General features: G+C 45.4%; 1 protein-coding gene across 1 annotated transcript in view; it reads left to right on the top strand.

The window, feature by feature from the left end:
* The window catches only part of LOC141110916 (sulfotransferase 2B1-like), a 394,700-nt gene that overhangs the window by 323,912 nt on the left and 52,134 nt on the right, over positions 1 to 18,654 (top strand). The gene's annotated exons all lie outside the window — the stretch shown is intronic.

Here is an 18,654-nt window from a genome sequence, read left to right on the forward strand (position 1 = left end):
ACCCATATATTCCTAACATCCCACATTACTTCCTTGTAGACAACAGAAAAGCACCACACCTTCCTGGCTGCATTTTTCTCCAATCTCCACAAGCCCAGAACCACCATTTCCTCCCTTACAAAAACTACCTCCCTCAGGAAGCTCTTCAACTTTCCGAGCACTTCTTTAGCGAAGACACAGTTCCAAAACAAGTGGAACACGTCCTCCACTCCCCCACAGCTCTCCCTTGGACACAACTCCAATCTTACCCAATCCCTACTTTTCAGAAAACTCATGGTCGTCAGACACCCCATAAAGGTCATCCAGGATATGTCCCTTTGGCGGTTAGTCACTCCTCTTGTGCTCATACTCTTCCAGATTTGCACACTTTCCTTCTCTCTTAAGTACTGTATCCCATTAGGAAAAATCTCCCCAGCAATCCAAGCTTTAAGTTTCTTTTTATCACCAACCTCCCTCCCCTGACCCCCCAACCGCCATCCTTCCCAGATCTTGGTTAGGACCAAAAAATACTGAGGAACGACCCTACTGAGGAACGACCCATGCCTGTGGCTTTTCCAGGGCCTGCCTGTAGAGTCCCCATCTTGTAAACAATCTTCCTCCAAGGTACTGCATCATCTCCTTCCCGATTCCGTTACCTCTTAGTCCTTATCAACGTCACCCAGTAATGCAGCATCAAAAAGTCCCCGATCTTTGGAAGTCCGAAGCCACCTTTGGCCCTTCGTTTAGTAATCTTCTCCCTTGCACACTTCTCCATCCTCCCTCCATCCTCCCTCCCCAGAACAAGAACAGTAGCCTCGTTATCTTCCTCACTCAACCATCAGGAGGTGGGAATATAACAGAGACATACAACATAATCGGAAGGATCACTGACTTGATAATCAGAACTTTCCCGGTGCAGGACAATTCACGCATCCGCCACATAGACAACTTTTCCTCCACTCGCTCAGTCACCTTCTGAAAACTGCGACTTCCCCTCAACTCCCTGTCAAAACACATACCCAGCACCTGCATCCTCTCCACCTTTGTGACTCCGTTCCTCATTCACCTCCACCTCACGGCCCAAACTACACACCTGACACTTACCCCAATTCACACTCATCTCAGACACACTGCAGAACAGACTCACCTGCAATCTTCCACGCCGCACATCAGCCATTCCACCAGCCACCAACACAACATCATAAACTGAAAGACAATCAGCGCAAACCAAATGTAAAGGTAAAATATGCAGGCTGAACACTAGGAGGATAACACCAACCTCAGTGATATACAATAGATAAAATAAGTGCAGCGCAAAAAAATGATCACAGAGTAATAAATAATCTAATTAATCCTGTAGGGATAACAAAGTCCTTAAGTATAGGAGAAATGGTAAAAAAGCAGGTAGCTCTCTTCTGGGGAAACTCATAACAGATTTTAATCCAAGCGGTAAATGTGGAAAGAGATTGTGCTTACCAGATCCGATTGACCCCTTGATTATAGGGGGTCCGAAACAGCATGAATGGGTCCGTGGCAAACTGCTGGACTGGCTGTCATCTGCAGAGATCTCCTCAGGTCTGAAGTATAAAGCTGATATACCGCTAGATATTCTCTTTCTCAGTTTGGCAATGTCCTTAGGAGCGGGGGGAGGTCCGTGTGGAGATGCCGGGCGGAGAGGTAGAGATCCCCAGGGAGAGTGAATGACATAAAGAAAAAATCTAAGAGCGATCCGTAAGGTAACCAATGATCCACATTTATTAGGTCACTTAATCAGACAATACCGCCCTCGGCGGTATTGTCTGACCTCCGTCACCCGCAGCCTTCTCTTGCTGACAGCTGTTCTGTCACGAACAGTCTGTCCCATCACTGAACACTGCCACAAGTATTTGTATTCATTGGCGCTCTGTTAGCGTCCTCTCTCTGTTTAAGTGACCTAATAAATGTGGATCATTGGTTACCTTACGGATCGCTCTTAGATTTTTTCTTTATGTCATTCACTCTCCCTGGGGATCTCTACCTCTCCGCCCGGCATCTCCACACGGACCTCCCCCCGCTCCTAAGGACATTGCCAAACTGAGAAAGAGAATATCTAGCGGTATATCAGCTTTATACTTCAGACCTGAGGAGATCTCTGCAGATGACAGCCAGTCCAGCAGTTTGCCACGGACCCATTCATGCTGTTTCGGACCCCCTATAATCAAGGGGTCAATCGGATCTGGTAAGCACAATCTCTTTCCACATTTACCGCTTGGATTAAAATCTGTTATGAGTTTCCCCAGAAGAGAGCTACCTGCTTTTTTACCATTTCTCCTATACTTAAGGACTTTGTTATCCCTACAGGATTAATTAGATTATTTATTACTCTGTGATCATTTTTTTGCGCTGACCAACACAACATCATCCATGTACCCCAACACTTTCACACTCCTTCCACCACTGCCAGGCACAAACACACCCTTGAATGCCTTGTCCTTCACTGCACTCAGTAATGGCTCCATCACACAGATGAACATCAAAGGCGATAGGGGGCACCCCTGCCTAACACCAGACATCACAGGGATACTCCCCCCTAGGGTACCGTTGACCAAAACCTGACTTGAGACACCTTTGTATAGTCCTCTGATAACCTTCATCAGATGGTCCGGAAACCCTAGGACCTCCAGAATCTGAAACAGAAACTGATGGGAGACTTTGTCGTAGGCCTTTTCAAGGTCAATCCACTCTAGAAGGCACGGCAAGTTGTTAGATTGCGCATAGTATACGACATCCCTCAGTAACGATAGATTGTTGGAAATCCGTCGACCAGGAACCGCACACACCTGCTGCTCACCAATCACAAGTTTGACTCGATCAATCTTGCCACAATCTTGTAGTCAACGTTCAACAGTGTAATTGGCCGCCAATTCCGAATGTCTCTCTTGTCGCCCTTTTTATAGATGAGGGTAATCACCCCCTCCCTTAAGGACTTTGGCATCTCCCCCACTTCAAACACCAGGCTCACCAACTCACTCACCTCATTCTTCATCACCTCCCACGCTTTACAAAAGAACTCAACAGTCAACCCATCCTTCCCTGGTGTCTTATTCCGGTTCATCCCATCTATCACTCGCCTCACTTCCTCCTCAGACACAACCACACACATACCAAACCTATCCTCCTCAGATAATCTTGCATCCACTTTCTCGCAATACTCTCGCATCTCCTCAGCACTTACTCCACGTCCGCCTGCAAACAAATCCGTATAAAACTCACTCACCGCCTCCATTACCTTCTCACCATTCACCTCCTGTCCCTGCACCATCACCGATTTCATCACATTGCGTCCCCTCAAGAGTTTCTTGAAGAAGAACCGCGAACATGTCTCCCCTTCCTCCATGTTCTTCACTTTAGCTTGGAAGATTAGCTTCTTCCCTCTCATCACCCAAGCTTTCTTTATCTCCTCCCGAAGCTTTCCAATCTCCTCTTCTAACTCCCAGCCTCCCTGCCTTAATTTAAGCAGGAGTCTCAACCTATGCTGGAGAGCCCTCCCTTCTTGTTTCTCTTTCCTTGCCTTCTTTACACCTGCTTGAAGAAAGAAGAGCTTGATTCGCTCCTTCAGCCAGTCCCACCACTCAAAAAAGGATTCAAAATCCCCCTTCCTTCCCAACCACACTTTATATTGCAGAGCAAACTTATCAAAAATCCCTTGGTCTTTCAATAACAGATCACTTAATTTCCAGATTCCTCTCCCAGACTTGACATCTTAATCAAAAATAAACTTTCCCACCAAAACTTGGTGGTCGGAGAAAGACACCTCCCATTGCTTCCACTCTGCGACCTTCAGTGCCCTGGAACCTAAAATAAAGTCAATTCGGGATTTCACGCTTCCCTTATCTGAAAAAAAGGTTGCTGGGGCTTTACCATTTCCATAGTAGTAAACCGCTCCATCCTGCAAACAAAAATCCTGCAAAATTGCATTAAAAGCTGTGCTGGTGACATCGGTCTGGCTTTCACCTTGGCCTACTCTATCTTCAGCAGTCCTAATAAGATTAAAGTCTCCAGCAACAATGGTCTTTCCTCTCCCAACAAGGTGGAGCCTCAAAATTTCCAAAAAATCCATCCTGGCATTATTTCGCACTGGTGCATAAACACATACCAACTTAAAGGATTCTTCCAGGTAGGTAAACATTACACTCAGAACTCTTCCTATCACCACTTCCTCCCATGATTCAACTTTAATTTCTGGATTTTTAAAGAGCATCCCCACCCCTTCACTTCCATTTTCCGCAGCACAAGACCAAACCGCTGGTCCTGCAGACCAGTCCCCATGGCCTGGAGCATACCACAAACCACACTCTTGCAAACACAAGACATCACACTCAATCTTAGCCAAATCAGACAAAACAGCTGCTCGACGATAAACAGATTCAGTCGAACGCACATTCACACTACATATAGACAAAGCCATGAGAAGGATCAAAAAAATCCTGCAGAACACACTAAACACCTCCATCAGGAAGCTCTTTTCCACTTCTGTTCCCTGTACCTTTTACAAGAGGATCAACTGATTCACTCTCAGTGAACCTACCAAGCCCAATGGTGATGTTGCTCCACTTGAACTATCTGACACTTGTGAATCCATACTTAAACTCGGCAGTACACACCCACCACCACCTGGGCTCGAACCTAGAGACAAGTCCCATTTAGGCTTCTTTCTCCGTGCCTCACTCTCCTGCTCCACCTCAGGCCCTTGTCTTTGAGTAGCGATTAAAAGGTTTTTTGATCCTGACCCCTCCTTCCTTCTCAACTCCATATCCTCAGCCCACTCACCAAGCTCCTCATCTACATATTGACTCTCCTGTTCTGCCTCCACCTGCTTTATCAAAGCAATCAACTCTTCACACTCCACTCACCTCCCTCCCTCCCTCCCTCCCTCCATGCCTTCATCCACCACAGCTTCTTCCGCCTCACCAACCTGCATCTCATTATCCCCCTCTGTCAGATTAATATTCATTCCACTTTTACACATACTCCCTTGCAGTTCCTGTCCGACACCTTCTTTGGAGCTACTACCGGGGTTTTCAGCGTCTGGGGGGGGTCGGCGCATTTCCACCTTCCGTGCCAGTCACCTGCTCACCCCCGTCATCCGCCCACTCAGTCTCATGCTCCTCCGGTTCTCGGCTCACATTCTGCCCTGTAAACCGCCATCTCTGCACAGCCTCTGCATACGAGAACATCTTCCTCCCCACTATTTTCGGACATTTTCTGACCATATGCTCCCCTGAACCACACAGATCACATTTCTTTTCCTTGCACTCCGCTGCATTGTGTCCTGGCTTCAAGCACACTCTACAGCAAAGCTTAGAAGGGCAGTCCTCACGAATATGTCCATACTGAAAGCACCCCCTGCAGTAACGGGGTTGCCCAGAATAGAAAACAGTACACCGCTCCCCAGCAATGGTAAATGCCGGGGGAGGGTGACACATGCCACAAAAACCTTATGCATCCCTCTTCATGCGTACTTTAAAACGCAGTTTACTTCTATACATGGCATACTGGTTATAAAGCTTCTCTCCCCGATCAGCCCCCACACAATACCGCAACAAAAATTGTCTCACCAATTCTGGCTCCAAAAAAGGATTATAACAATGTACAGTCATGGTCTTCAATCCAGGATCACACAATAAACTGGCGTCCATCTTCTTAGTTAGCAAATTTCCTCCCAGATCCGCCTTCACCCAATTCTCATATGCAGCTTGGCAGGTATCCTCAGTATGAAAAGAAACATCATATTGACCACTGACCACAAAACCTTGAAGAGCAAATATATAACTGACCTGTAAATTCAGCAACTTCTATAAAACATCCACAGCGATCGTCTTGAGACCCACTTCACCACGATATTCAGGCTTTACCTGGATTTTCATAGAATTTCTCAAACGCATCGGACCTCGCGACATGGCAACGTCCTTTTTTGGTTCCGCCTTTATTTGGCCTCTCATTTATCCGGGGGTCCCCCAGAACACCCCCAACTCAAAACCTAGGCGAATATGACACCCGATCATAAGTCAGGAGGCCGAGCAGCACTCTGTAAGGAAGGTTCTGGCCTGTTCTTAGGCCCTCCTTCTCCCCACAAATCACAGGCAAAAAACCTGACCTTCTCAGGTCAAACAAACTCCCCCCCACTACAGCCCTTTATATAAGAGAGGTTGTATTGTTAGCACACTGACACACACCCAATAGAAGTACACGCCCACCAGTATCTTTCAATCTGTCTCTGATGAGCAGGAACACATAATACTATTTGCAACTGTGTTAGCCCTTGGCTATGTGTATCACATCTCCAACTGCAGGCCAAAGATCGAAGTCTATTTGCATCCACATAAACAAAACAACAGTTTTCTAAGCATATGCACTTGTGCAGTGTAAACCCTACAATTTTAAATGTCCAAGTGCCTGGGCATGATTAGTGCCAACAAACATTGGGGGTTATTTACTAAAGGCAAATCCACTTTGCACTACAAGTGCAAAGTGCACTTGAAAATGCACTGAAAGTGCAGTCGCTGTAGATCCGAGGGGGACATGCAAGGAAAAAAAAACAGCATTTTAGCTTGCACATGATTGGATGATACAATCAGCAGAGCTTCCCCTTATTTCAGATCTTCCCCTCAGATCTACAGCGACTGCACTTCGATTTGCCTTTCGTAAATAACCCCCATTAACATCAGTCCCTGGCTGCAATGAGCTTCCAATCTGAAGTCCAAAATTAACTTTCTTACATTAGTGACTATTTCGACAGAAGAATGCCAGCATGTCTTTGGACTGTGGTGAGAAACCCACACAGGGAGAACATATACACTTCAACACAAACATTAGCATGTTGGGGAAATGAACCAGCAACCCCAGCACTTCTAGATAGAATTGCTACCCACTTAGCCAGCAGGCAGCCTCAAACATGTTGTCTGCATCTCTGTGGTGTGAACCAGCCCTAAGTCCATAGCCATGCTCAGTGTCACAAGCAATATACAATATATTGGAAAACCAAACAAGGGTTTACACTGCGCTAGATGTCTTAATTGAAACAAGTGGGTATTATATTGAATAAAACTACCCCAATGTCCACAAAGCAGCCAGTATCAAAGAGTCAGATACAAGCACTCTAAATACAAATAAATAAAAACGATGCAGCGCTAAAAGTGAGCAATAAGTGAAAAAATCAATAAGCATCTAAAAAAGAAAGAAATACATATATATGTATATATACCACAGTATGTCATGAAACCGTGCCATAGATAATCAATTCATCAAAAGTGAAGGAATAAAAAATAAAGTGAAAAGAACTGTTCAAATATATAATAATCACAATACATGAAAGAGTCCCAACACACAGAGTGCAAAAAAGCATATATATAAAAGTCCATAAATAATCCAAGAACTGATCCCAAAAAACGTAGTGAGAAGAATCCAGACTTCCAAGAGTTAAAAAACACCCAAGTGAGTAATGAGGCTCCTTACCGACTGCACTGACCACACAGGTGGTCACAGCAAGCATTAGGGAATAATAAGGTCTCCCAACAACCTATACCGGCATCTTGTAATAAGGCTGGATCTGCATTTGCTCAGGAGATATAAATAGAAAAAACTCCCATAGTGTAATCGTTCCACTTAAAGGTTTATTGAAAGAAGAAATACACTTACAGACGGATCCGGTCACAAAGGCAAAAGGTAGACAGCAAAACAGGCGTATCACGGCATCTCACAGGCTTCCTGCAAAGCACAAACTTCCCATCGGTCTCGACACAGGAGATCAGCGTAGTGACATCAGCATCACAGGCCACGCCCTATGCGTTTCGTCACTACAGGACGTCGTCTGGGGGTTGGACCAAGTGACGTGATCACCACGCTCATGGTATAAGTAGAGCCGCGGTGCCATCTTTAGTACTGGCCGCTATAGAGATAAGATGGGAAGCAGGAATGGGCGCTGCCATATTGTTAGCAAGCCACCCAATCACAAAAATACTATAACATGGGAAGCTAGAAATAGAAGTTAATTTGGCGCCATCTAGAGGTTGCATTTTGGCAACAGCTGATGTTACCTCTCTCTATACCGTTATATCCCATCAACACGGCTACGAGGCGGTTAGGTTCTATTTAGAGCAGGACCTCTCCATGCCATCAATGCAGAAAGACTTTATTTTGAAACGTTTAATTTTCGCCACAAGCCATAATTATTTTTGGTTTGGGGGTGACTTCTTTTTGCAAGCAGTTGGTGTCACTATGGGCATGATCGCGGCCGTTTACCATGTGATTGCGCCATCAAATGACGGCGCGATCACATGTAAACAGACCGGCGTCATCTGATGACGCCGGTTCCTCTCCTCCCCTCCTGTGTACCGATCGGTACACTGTGGAGGAGAGGGGGATGGATGGATGGCTGCAGCGCTGTGGGCTGGATGTGTAGTGCCCACAGCGCTGCACAGAGACATCCATCCATCCATGCTCAGCCATCCCTTCTGCTGTGCAATACTCTGCAAAGCCCCTATAATACTCTGCAAAGCCCCACATTACTCTGCAATACCCCCATAATACTCTGCAAAGCCCCACATTACTCTGCAACACCCCCATAATACTCTGCAAAGCCCCACATTACTCTGCAATACCCCCATAATACTCTGCAAAGCCCTACAATACTCTGCAAAGCCCCGCATTATCCTGCCATACCCCGCATTACCCTGCCATACCCCGCCACACCCCGCCATACCCCGCCATACTCCGCCATACCCCGCCATACTCCGCCATACCCCTCCATACTCCGCCATACTCCGCCATACCCCGCCATACTCTGCCATACCCCGCCATACCCCGCCATACTCCGCCATAACCCGCCATACTCCGCCATACCCCACCATACTCCGCCATACTCCGCAATACCCCGCCATACCCCGCCATACCCCGCAATACCCCGCCATACTCCGCAATACCCCGCCATACTCCGCCATACCCCGCCATACACCGCCATACCCCGCCATACTCCACCATACTCCGCAATACCCCGCCATACCCCGCAATACCCCGCCATACTCCGCAGTACCTCGCCATACTCCGCAATACCCCGCCATACTCCGTAATACCCCGCCATACCCAGCCATACCCTGCCATGCTGAGCCATGCTCGGCTGTACTCGGCCCCTGTATGTGGCCAAGCTGTGGAAGTCTCACACATGTGGTATCGCTGTACTCAGGAGGAGTAGGAGAATCTATTTTGGGGTGTCATTTTTGGTATGTACATGTAATGTGGTAGAAATATTGTATAAATGGACAACTTTGTGTTAAAAAAAAAAATGTGTTTTCACCACTTCCCGCCCGCCGGCCGTCATACAATGTCCTTGACTTTGTGCGGGGATATCTGAATGATGCCTGCAGCTACAGGCATCATTCAGATATCAGCTTTTTCAGCCGGCAATTCCCTACACCATAAGAATGATCATAGCGGCTGTTCCACTGCTTGATCGTTCTTACGGGAGGCGAGAAGGGATGTACCCCCCTCCCGCGCTTCTACCGACTCACAGCTACGATCGAAGCCAGGATCGTTTTTTTTATTTTTTTATTTCAGGCCTCCCAGCCTAGAGGTGAGATGTGGGGTCTTATTGACCCCATATCTCACTGTAAAGAGGACCTGTCATGCCATATTCCTATTACAAGGATGTTTACATTCCTTGTAATAGGAATAAAAGTGGTCAAAAATTTTTTTTTTTGGAAAAAAGCATCAAACTAAAATAAATAAAGTAAAATGAACAATAAAAAAAAAATAAAAGTTTTAAAGCGCCCCTGACCCTGTGTGCTCGCATGCAGAAGCGAACGCATACGTAAGTCCCGCCCACATATGAAAACGGTGTTCAAACCACACATGTGAGGTATCACTGCGATCGGTAGAGCGAGAGCAATAATTTTGGCCCCAGACCTCCTCTGTAACTCAAAACATATAACCAGTAAAAAAATTTAAAGCGTCGCCTATGGGGATTTTTGAGTAGCAAAGTTTGGCGCCATTCCACAAGCACGTGCAATTTTGAAGGGTGACATGTTGGGTATCTATTTACTCGACTTCATCTTTCACATTATGCAAAAACATTGGGCTAACTTTACTGTTTTGGTTTTTGTAAAGCACAAAACTGTTTTTTTTCCAAAAAAAACGCGTTAAAAAAATTGCTGCGCAAATACCGTGCCAGATAAAAAGTTGCAACGACCACCATTGTATTCTCTAGGGTCTTTGCTAAAAAAATATATATAATGTTTTGGGGTTCTAAGTAATTTTCTAGCTAATAAATGATGATTTTTACATGTAGGAGAGAAATGTCAGAATTGGCCTGGGTGCTCCAGAACGCCTGAAGGTGCTCCCCTGCATGTTGGGCCTCTGTATGTGGCCACGCTGTGTAAAAGTCTCACACATGTGGTATCGCAATACTCGGGAGTAATAGCAGAATGTGTTTTGGGGTGTAATTTGTGGTATGCATATGCGGTCTGTGAGAAATACCCTGCTAATATGACAATTTTGTGGAAAAAAAAAAAAGTAAAAAAAAAACCTTGATTTTGCAAAGAATTGTGGGAAAAAATGACAACTTCAAAAAACTCACCATGCATCTTTCTAAATACCTTGGAATGTCTTCTTTCCAAAAAGGGGTCATTTGGGGGGTATTTGTACTTTTCTGGCATGTTAGGGTCTCAAGAAATGAGATAGGCCATCAGTACTTCAGGTGTGATCAATTTTCAGATATTCGCACCATAGCTTTTGGACTCTATAACTTTCAAAAAGACCAAATAATATCCACCGATTTGGGTTATTTTTACCAAAGATATGTAGCGTTATAAATTTTGGCCAAAATATATGAAGAAAAATTACTAATTTGCAAAATATTATAACAGAAATGAAGAAAAATTTATTTTTTTACAGATTTTTCGGTCTTTTTTCTTTTACGGCGCAAAAAATAAAGAACCCAGTGGTGATTAAATACCACCAAAAGAAAGCTCTATTTGTGTGAAAAAAAAAGACAAAAATTTCATAAAGATACAGTGTTGCATGACTGAGTAATTGTCATTCAAAATGTGAGAGCACCAAAAGCTGAAAATTGGTCTGGTTAGGAAGGGGGTTTAAGTGCCCAGTTGTCAAGTGGTTAAGGAGACAGATCGCTAAGTCCTATATACCAATGAGTAGTTGCCATCATACTCCCTGGCTTAAAGCCAGGGAGTATGATGGGACTCTTTCATATATTGTGATTATTATATATTTGAACAGTTCTTTTCACTTTATTTTTTATTCCTTCACTTTTGATGAATTGATTATCTATAGCACGGTTTCATGACATACTGTGGTATATATACATATATATATATATATTTATTTCTTTTTTAGATGCTTATTGATTTTTTCACTTATTGCTCACTTTTAGCGCTGCATCGTTTTTATTTATTTGTATTTAGAGTGCTTGTATCTGACTCTTTGATGCTGGCTGCTTTGTGGACATTGGGGTAGTTTTATGTAATTTAATAACCACTCGTTTCAATTAAGACATCTAGCGCAGTGTAAACCCTTGTTTGGTTTTCTTATATATTCTAATTTTGCCTTGTCAAAAGAAGTTTATTGAGTATACAATGTTATAAAGATACATAAAGTAAGTTTACAAGGATCTATAAAGTAAGCTCATTGTTTTACAGTAGGGTTTATATAGGTAAATATCATGAAATTTCAAATATTGAACATTGGGTTCATGTAAACCTAAATTAAAGATATATATCATTTCTTTAGTTACTTTTGTAGGTATTTAAATGATTTATACCTACTATACATATTGTTTACAAGTAGAGTGTATATAGGTCAAATAAATTCTGATAATGAGCTTTAATCGTAAGGTGGAGAAAAGGAAAGAGAAAGAAGAAAAAGGGTTGAAAGGTAGAGGTATGGTCCACAAGGTTGTCCCGCTCGTCAGTTTATTATTCTTTTTAGTTCTCTTTGAAGCCTTAGAATGGGGGTCTCTGTAAGTCATTTAATCTGTTACCATGGCAACAGGACAGAGTCATTGAAGTTTGACAGGAACTGTTGTTTTATCCAAGGATGCCAAAGTTTTTCAAATTTTGGAATTTGATTTTGATCGATGGCTACCATCTTAGCATGGGATATTGTATTATTCATTCTGTGAATTGTTTCTGCTAGTACCAATGTAGGAGATTTCCATGCCTTGGCCACTGTTTGTTTTGCAGCCGTTATTAGTTGGATCATAAGTTTGAATTGAGAGAGTGTTAACCATTCCGGTTTTAGATTAAGTAAAGTTAAATATGGATCTGGTTGTATTATTTTTTAAAATATTTTAGATGCAATCACAAAGACTTCCTTCCAGAAGGTTTGGATTACTGGGCATGTCCACCATATGTGTAAATATGTGCCTATTTCTGGGCATCCTCGAAAACAAAGAGCTGAGGTATTAGGTGAATATTTTGCCACTCTAGCGGGTACAAGGTACCAGCGAGTTAGGACTTTATAATTTGTCTCCAGTGCTAAGATGTTGGGTGAAGATGACTTAGATGTGAGCCATATGTTAGACCAGTCCGTGTCTTCTAAAGTTCGTCCCAGGTCCTCCTCCCACCTCTGAACGTAAGAGGGTCTATTAAGATTTGCTACTCCATATAATTGATTATAAAGTGATGAAATTGTACCTTTAGCAAATGGATCTTTTGTACAGATTGATTCAAAAATGGATAATTGGCATAATGGTGTATCCCCCTTTAGGAATGGTGTATAGAAATTTTTGATTTGGAGATATCTAAATATCTCAGAGTTTGGTAGATCATATTTTTCTCTAAGCGATGGGAATGAAAGGAATGATTTAGATGCTATGAAGTCATTTAGTGTCTGAATGCCTGATGTTGTCCAAGCTTTAAAAGAATTTGGGTAGATCCATGCCGGATAAAAGGCCGGATTTCTGATAAAAGAAAGGAGAGGATTGTGTGGAGATTGTAACTGATATTTGGTTTTTAGTTTATCCCAGAGAGATAAGAAGTGTTTAGTTATGGGATTATGAATTTTAAAGCGGTCTTTAGGATCAAGCCATAATAAATTTGATATTAATAGAGGGTCATTTTCTGAAGCCTCTATAAATACCCATAATGGGATTTCCTGTTTTGCATGGTATTTGGACAGACTGGCCAAATGTGCTGCTCTGTAGTAGTTAGTAAAATTAGGGTATCCCAGGCCTCCTTTATTTTTGGGAAGATGTAGTGTGTGTATAGGTATACGTGGTTTAGAAGAGCCCCATATAAACGAAGTTGCTCTTTTTTGTACTATTCTCAAAAAATAGGAAGGAATTGGAATAGGGAGGACTCTGAATAGATAAAGCAATTTGGGTAGAATAGTCATTTTGATTGCATTAATCTTCCCTATCCAGGATAAAGGAAGTTGCGACCATTGTTTTATTAGATTTGTGATCTGTCTTAATACAGGAGGATAATTGGTTGAGAATAAGTCAGAATGAGATGCTGTTAAATGAATTCCAAGATATGGGATTGATTTTTCTGCCCATGTGAATGGGAGTGCAGCCCTAGCCGGGATCAATTCCATGTTTGTGAGTGAAATATTAAGCACTAGGCATTTCTTAGGATTAATCATAAGGCCGGATAGGGCTGCAAATCCATCAAGAGCTGGTATTAAGTTAGGACCAGAGACCTGTGGTGATGATAGAAAAAGTAATATATCGTCTGCAAATATACATAATTTGTGTGTAATACCTCCTACTTCAATGCCAGTTATAGTTTGGTTTGTTCTGATTAGGGATGAGCTTCGTGTTCGAGTCGAACCCATGTTCGACTCGAACATCGGCTGTTCGATCGTTCGCCGAATTGCGAACGTTATGGGCCGTTCGCGCTAAATTCGTGTGGCGCGTCACGGCCCATAATTCACTGCGGCATCGCAGTGCATTGCTGGCTGATGATTGGCCAAGCATGCACTATGACCCGCATGCTTGGCCAATCACAGCGCTGTCAGTAGAGAGAGCTGTAATTGGCCAAAGCCAGGGTGGCTTTGGCCAATTACGGCTCAGGGCATTTAGTACACACCCCACACTATATAAGGCCGCCTGCACGGCGGCCCTGTGTAGTGTGTGTTCCGGTGTGCTGAGAGATAGAGAGAGAGAGAGACAGTGTCATTTGATTTGAGTTAGATAGATTAGGCAGAACAGTCAGTCAGTTAGCTGCACTTACAGTGTATTGTGTATATATATGCATCCCAGGTGTTGCATATATATATATACACTGTATTCAGTTTAGCTAGATCCGTTCCTGTTATCTTCTATCTAGACTATTTACATTTAATGCAGTGCGTCCTGCTCACAGTGTTCAGCTAGATCCGTTCCTGTTATCTTCTAGACTATTTACATTTAGTGCAGTGCGTCCTGCTCACAGTGTTCAGCTAGATCCGTTCCTGCTATTTACATTTAGTGCAGTGCGTCCTGCTCACAGTGTTCAGCTAGATCCGTTCCTGTTAAATTCCTACTGACCGGCAGGCTTGTCTGGTTACAGTATATAAAGCTACCTGAAGAAAATTACAGGTGTTCTATTTGATCCTATTAGTACCACGGTCAGGCAGCTAGACTATTTACATTTAGTACAGTGTGTCCTGCTCACAGTGTTCAGCTAGATCCGTTCCTGTTAAATTCCTACTGACCGGCAGGCTTGTCTGGTTACAGTATATAAAGCTACCTGAAGAAAATTACAGGTGTTCTATTTGATCCTATTAGTACCACGGTCAGGCAGCTAGACTATTTACATTTAGTACAGTGTGTCCTGCTCACAGTGTTCAGCTAGATCCGTTCCTGTTATCTTCCTACTGACAGGCAGGCTTGTCTGGTTACAGTATATAAAGCTACCTGAAGAAAATTACAGGTGTTCTATTTGATCCTATTAGTACCACGGTCAGGCAGCTAGACTATTTACATTAGTACAGTGTGTCCTGCTCACAGTGTTCAGCTAGATCCGTTCCTGTTAAATTCCTACTGACCGGCAGGCTTGTCTGGTTACAGTATATAAAGCTACCTGAAGAAATTACAGGTGTTCTATTTGATCCTATTAGTACCACGGTCAGGCAGCTAGACTATTTACATTTAGTACAGTGTGTCCTGCTCACAGTGTTCAGCTAGATCCGTTCCTGTTATCTTCCTACTGACAGGCAGGCTTGTCTGGTTACAGTATATAAAGCTACCTGAAGAAAATTACAGGTGTTCTATTTGATCCTATTAGTACCACGGTCAGGCAGCTAGACTATTTACATTTAGTACAGTGCGTCCTGCTCACAGTGTACAGCTAGATCCGTTCCTGTTATCTTCCTACTGACAGGCAGGCTTGTCTGGTTACAGTATATAAAGCTACCTGAAGAAAATTACAGGTGTTCTATTTGATCCTATTAGTACCACGGTCAGGCAGCTAGACTATTTACATTTAGTACAGTGCGTCCTGCTCACAGTGTTCAGCTAGATCCGTTCCTGTTATCTTCCTACTGACAGGCAGGCTTGTCTGGTTACAGTATATAAAGCTACTTGAAGAAAATTACAGGTGTTCTATCCCAGCTTAGTGCAGCTACAGGCCATTAGTATGTCTGGAAGGCCAAGAAGGAGAGGCAGACAGTCACAAGCCAATAAGAGAGGGCAAGCAGGCTCTGTGTCTAGTGCTGGTCGTGGAGACGGTGCATCCTCATCAGCACGTGGCCATGGGACACGCTTGGCCTTTTTTTCGGCAGCTGGCCATGTTGAGCCGCAACATGCGGAAGACTTGGTCGAGTGGATGACCAAGCCGTCCTCATCCTCCTCATCCTCTCTCACCCATGCCCAGGGTGCTTTGTCTGGCAAAGCAGCGGCCTCTTCCCTCAGCTCAATGTCATCAGTGACTCCTTCCTAGCTCCACCATGTCCTCATGAGGATTCCCTCGAACTGTTTGACCACAGTGTTGGGTACATGCTCCAGGAGGATGCCAGCGTTTGGAAGGCTCTGATGACGATACTGAGCTCGATGAAGGCAGTAACATGAGCGCGGACAGAGGGGGTGCCCAAGAAGGACAGCAATCTGGCAGTCATGCTCCCCCTGCTGCAGCATACTGCCAGGTTTGCTCCAGTGATGAGGAGGGAGGGGATGATGAGGTCACTGACTCAACGTGGGTGCCTGATAGGAGAGAGGAGGAGGAGGAGGAGGAGGAGGAGGAGGAGGAGGAGGAGGAGGAGGAGGAGGCGGCAGCACATCACCAACGAGGCAGGATGCCCTCCAGGGGCCAGCCTAAGGGCAGCACATTGACTGCATCACACCCAAAGCTCCACATGTGCAGGGCGCTGCAGTCTCTGCGCGTTATTCAAAAGTTCTTTGGTGTGGGCCTTTTTTGAGACGAGTGCATCAGATCGCACCGCTGCTATTTGCAACATATGTCTCAAGCGTATCTCGCGTGGCCAAAATATCTCCCGCTTGGGTACCACATGCTTGACCAGACATATGTTGACCTGCCATGCAGTTCGTTGGCAAGCGTATCTAAAAGACCCACACCAAAGAACAAAGAGGATCTCTCCTTGCTCCTCATCAGCTGAGATTTCCAACCCCACTAGACCTTCAGTCCTCTCTGAGACCTACAGTGAGAGGAATGAAGGTGTAGAATTAGGTGTGTCACAGCCAAGTACTTGTGGGCAATCTGCTTTTGGTACACCGACGTCAGATTGTACCAGGCAAATTTCCCTGCCCCAGCTGCTGCACCGCCGAAAGAAGTTTGCTCCCAGCATCCACATGCCCAGCGGTTGAATGCTAGCTTGGCAAAATTGCTAGCACTTCAACTGCTGCCTTTTCAGTTGGTAGACTCTGCCCCCTTCCGTGAGTTTGTGGAATGTGCGGTTCCTCAGTGGCAGGTACCCAAACGCCACTTTTTCTCACGGAAGGCGATTCCGGCTCTCTACCGGCATGTGGAAGGCAATGTCCATGCCTCGCTGGACAGGGCGGTCAGCGGTAAGGTGCATATTACCGCTGACTCATGGTCCAGCAGGCATGGACAGGGACGTTACCTAAGTTTCACGGCGCATTGGGTGACTCTGCTGGCAGCTGGGAAGGATGCAGGACAAGGTGCAGTAGTGTTGGAGGTTGTTCCGCCACCACGCCTCCAAAATGCTGATTGTGACACACCTCTCTCCTCCACCCCCTCCTCTTCTTCTTCCTCCATGGCCTCTTCCTCGGAACCAGCGGTGCTCCGTAGGCGTTCAAGGGGCTACGCAAGTACGCAGGCCAAAAGATGCCATGCGGTGCTTGAGCTGGTGTGCTTGGGGGACAGGAGCCACACTGGGCAGAGGTTCTGTCAGCTCTGCAGGGGCAGGTTCAGAGGTGGTTGACGCCACGCCAACTTAAGGCAGGAATGGTGGTTTGCGACAATGGCACCAACCTCCTCTCTGCCCTCCGACAGGGACAAATGACCCATGTGCCCTGTTTGGCTCACGTCCTTAACTTGGTGGTGCAGCGGTTCTTGGGCAGGTACCCGGGCTTACAGGATGTCCTGAGGCAGGCCAGGAAAGTCTGTGTGCATTTCCGCCGGTCATATAATGCCAGTGCTCGGCTGACGGACCTCCAAAAGGAGTTTAACCTGCCCAAGAACCGCCTAATCTGTGACATGCCCACCAGGTGGAACTCAACGTTGGCCATGCTGCAGCGGCTGCACACGCAGCAGAGGGCCATCAATGAGTACCTGTGCGACTATGGCACCAGGACAGGGTCAGGGGAGCTTGGTTTTTTTCCCCACGCCAGTGGGCCATGATCAGGGATGCATGCACTGTCCTGTCACCATTCGAGGAGGCCACGAGGATGGTGAGCAGTGACAGTGCATGCATCAGTGACACTGTCCCCCTTGTCCACCTGTTGGAGCACACGCTGCGTGGAATAATGGACAGGGCACTTGAGGCAGAACAGAGGCAGGAAGAGGAGGACTTCCTTAGCTCTCAAGGCCCCCTTTATCCAGACAGTGTTCCTGCGTGCCCGCCGATCACACAGGAAGAGGACGAGGAGGAAGAGGAGGAGGAGGAAGATTGTGTCAGTATGGAGGTGGAGCCTGGCACTCAGCATCAGCAGCAGTCTTTAAGGGATCAGTCCCAAGAAACACATGGACTTGTACGTGGCTGGGAGGAGGTGGCTGCGGACCATGTCGTTCTTAGTGACCCAGAGGACTCCGGACCGAATGCCTCAGCAAACCTACGCTGCATGGCCTCCCTGATCCTGCAAAGCCTGCGTAAGGATCCTCGTATTCGTGGTATCAAGGAGAAGGACCAATACTGGCTGGCAACCCTCCTTGATCCACGTTACAAGGGTAAGGTTGCGGACCTTATCTTGCCATCGCAGAGGGAGCAGAGGATGAAACATCTTCGGGAGGCCTTGCAGAAAGGTCTGTGCAACGCGTTCCCAGAGACTGGAGGTTACAAACTCCTGTTTCTGGACAACGTGTTGCTGAGGCTTCGGTCAGTCAAAGAAGGAGCGGTGGAGAAGGTGGCCGTCTGACCGATGCGTTCAGACAATTTTTTGGTCCGCAGCCCAAGGTATGATCGGTTCCAGCAACCATCGCCAGCGTCTGTTTTACATGGTGCAGGAATACCTAGGGGCAAGATCAGACTTGGACACCTTTCCCACCGAAAATCCTCTGGGTTACTGGG

Source organism: Aquarana catesbeiana, linkage group LG10, assembly GCF_042186555.1.
Source record: "Aquarana catesbeiana isolate 2022-GZ linkage group LG10, ASM4218655v1, whole genome shotgun sequence".
Classification (NCBI taxonomy): Eukaryota; Metazoa; Chordata; class Amphibia; order Anura; family Ranidae; genus Aquarana; species Aquarana catesbeiana.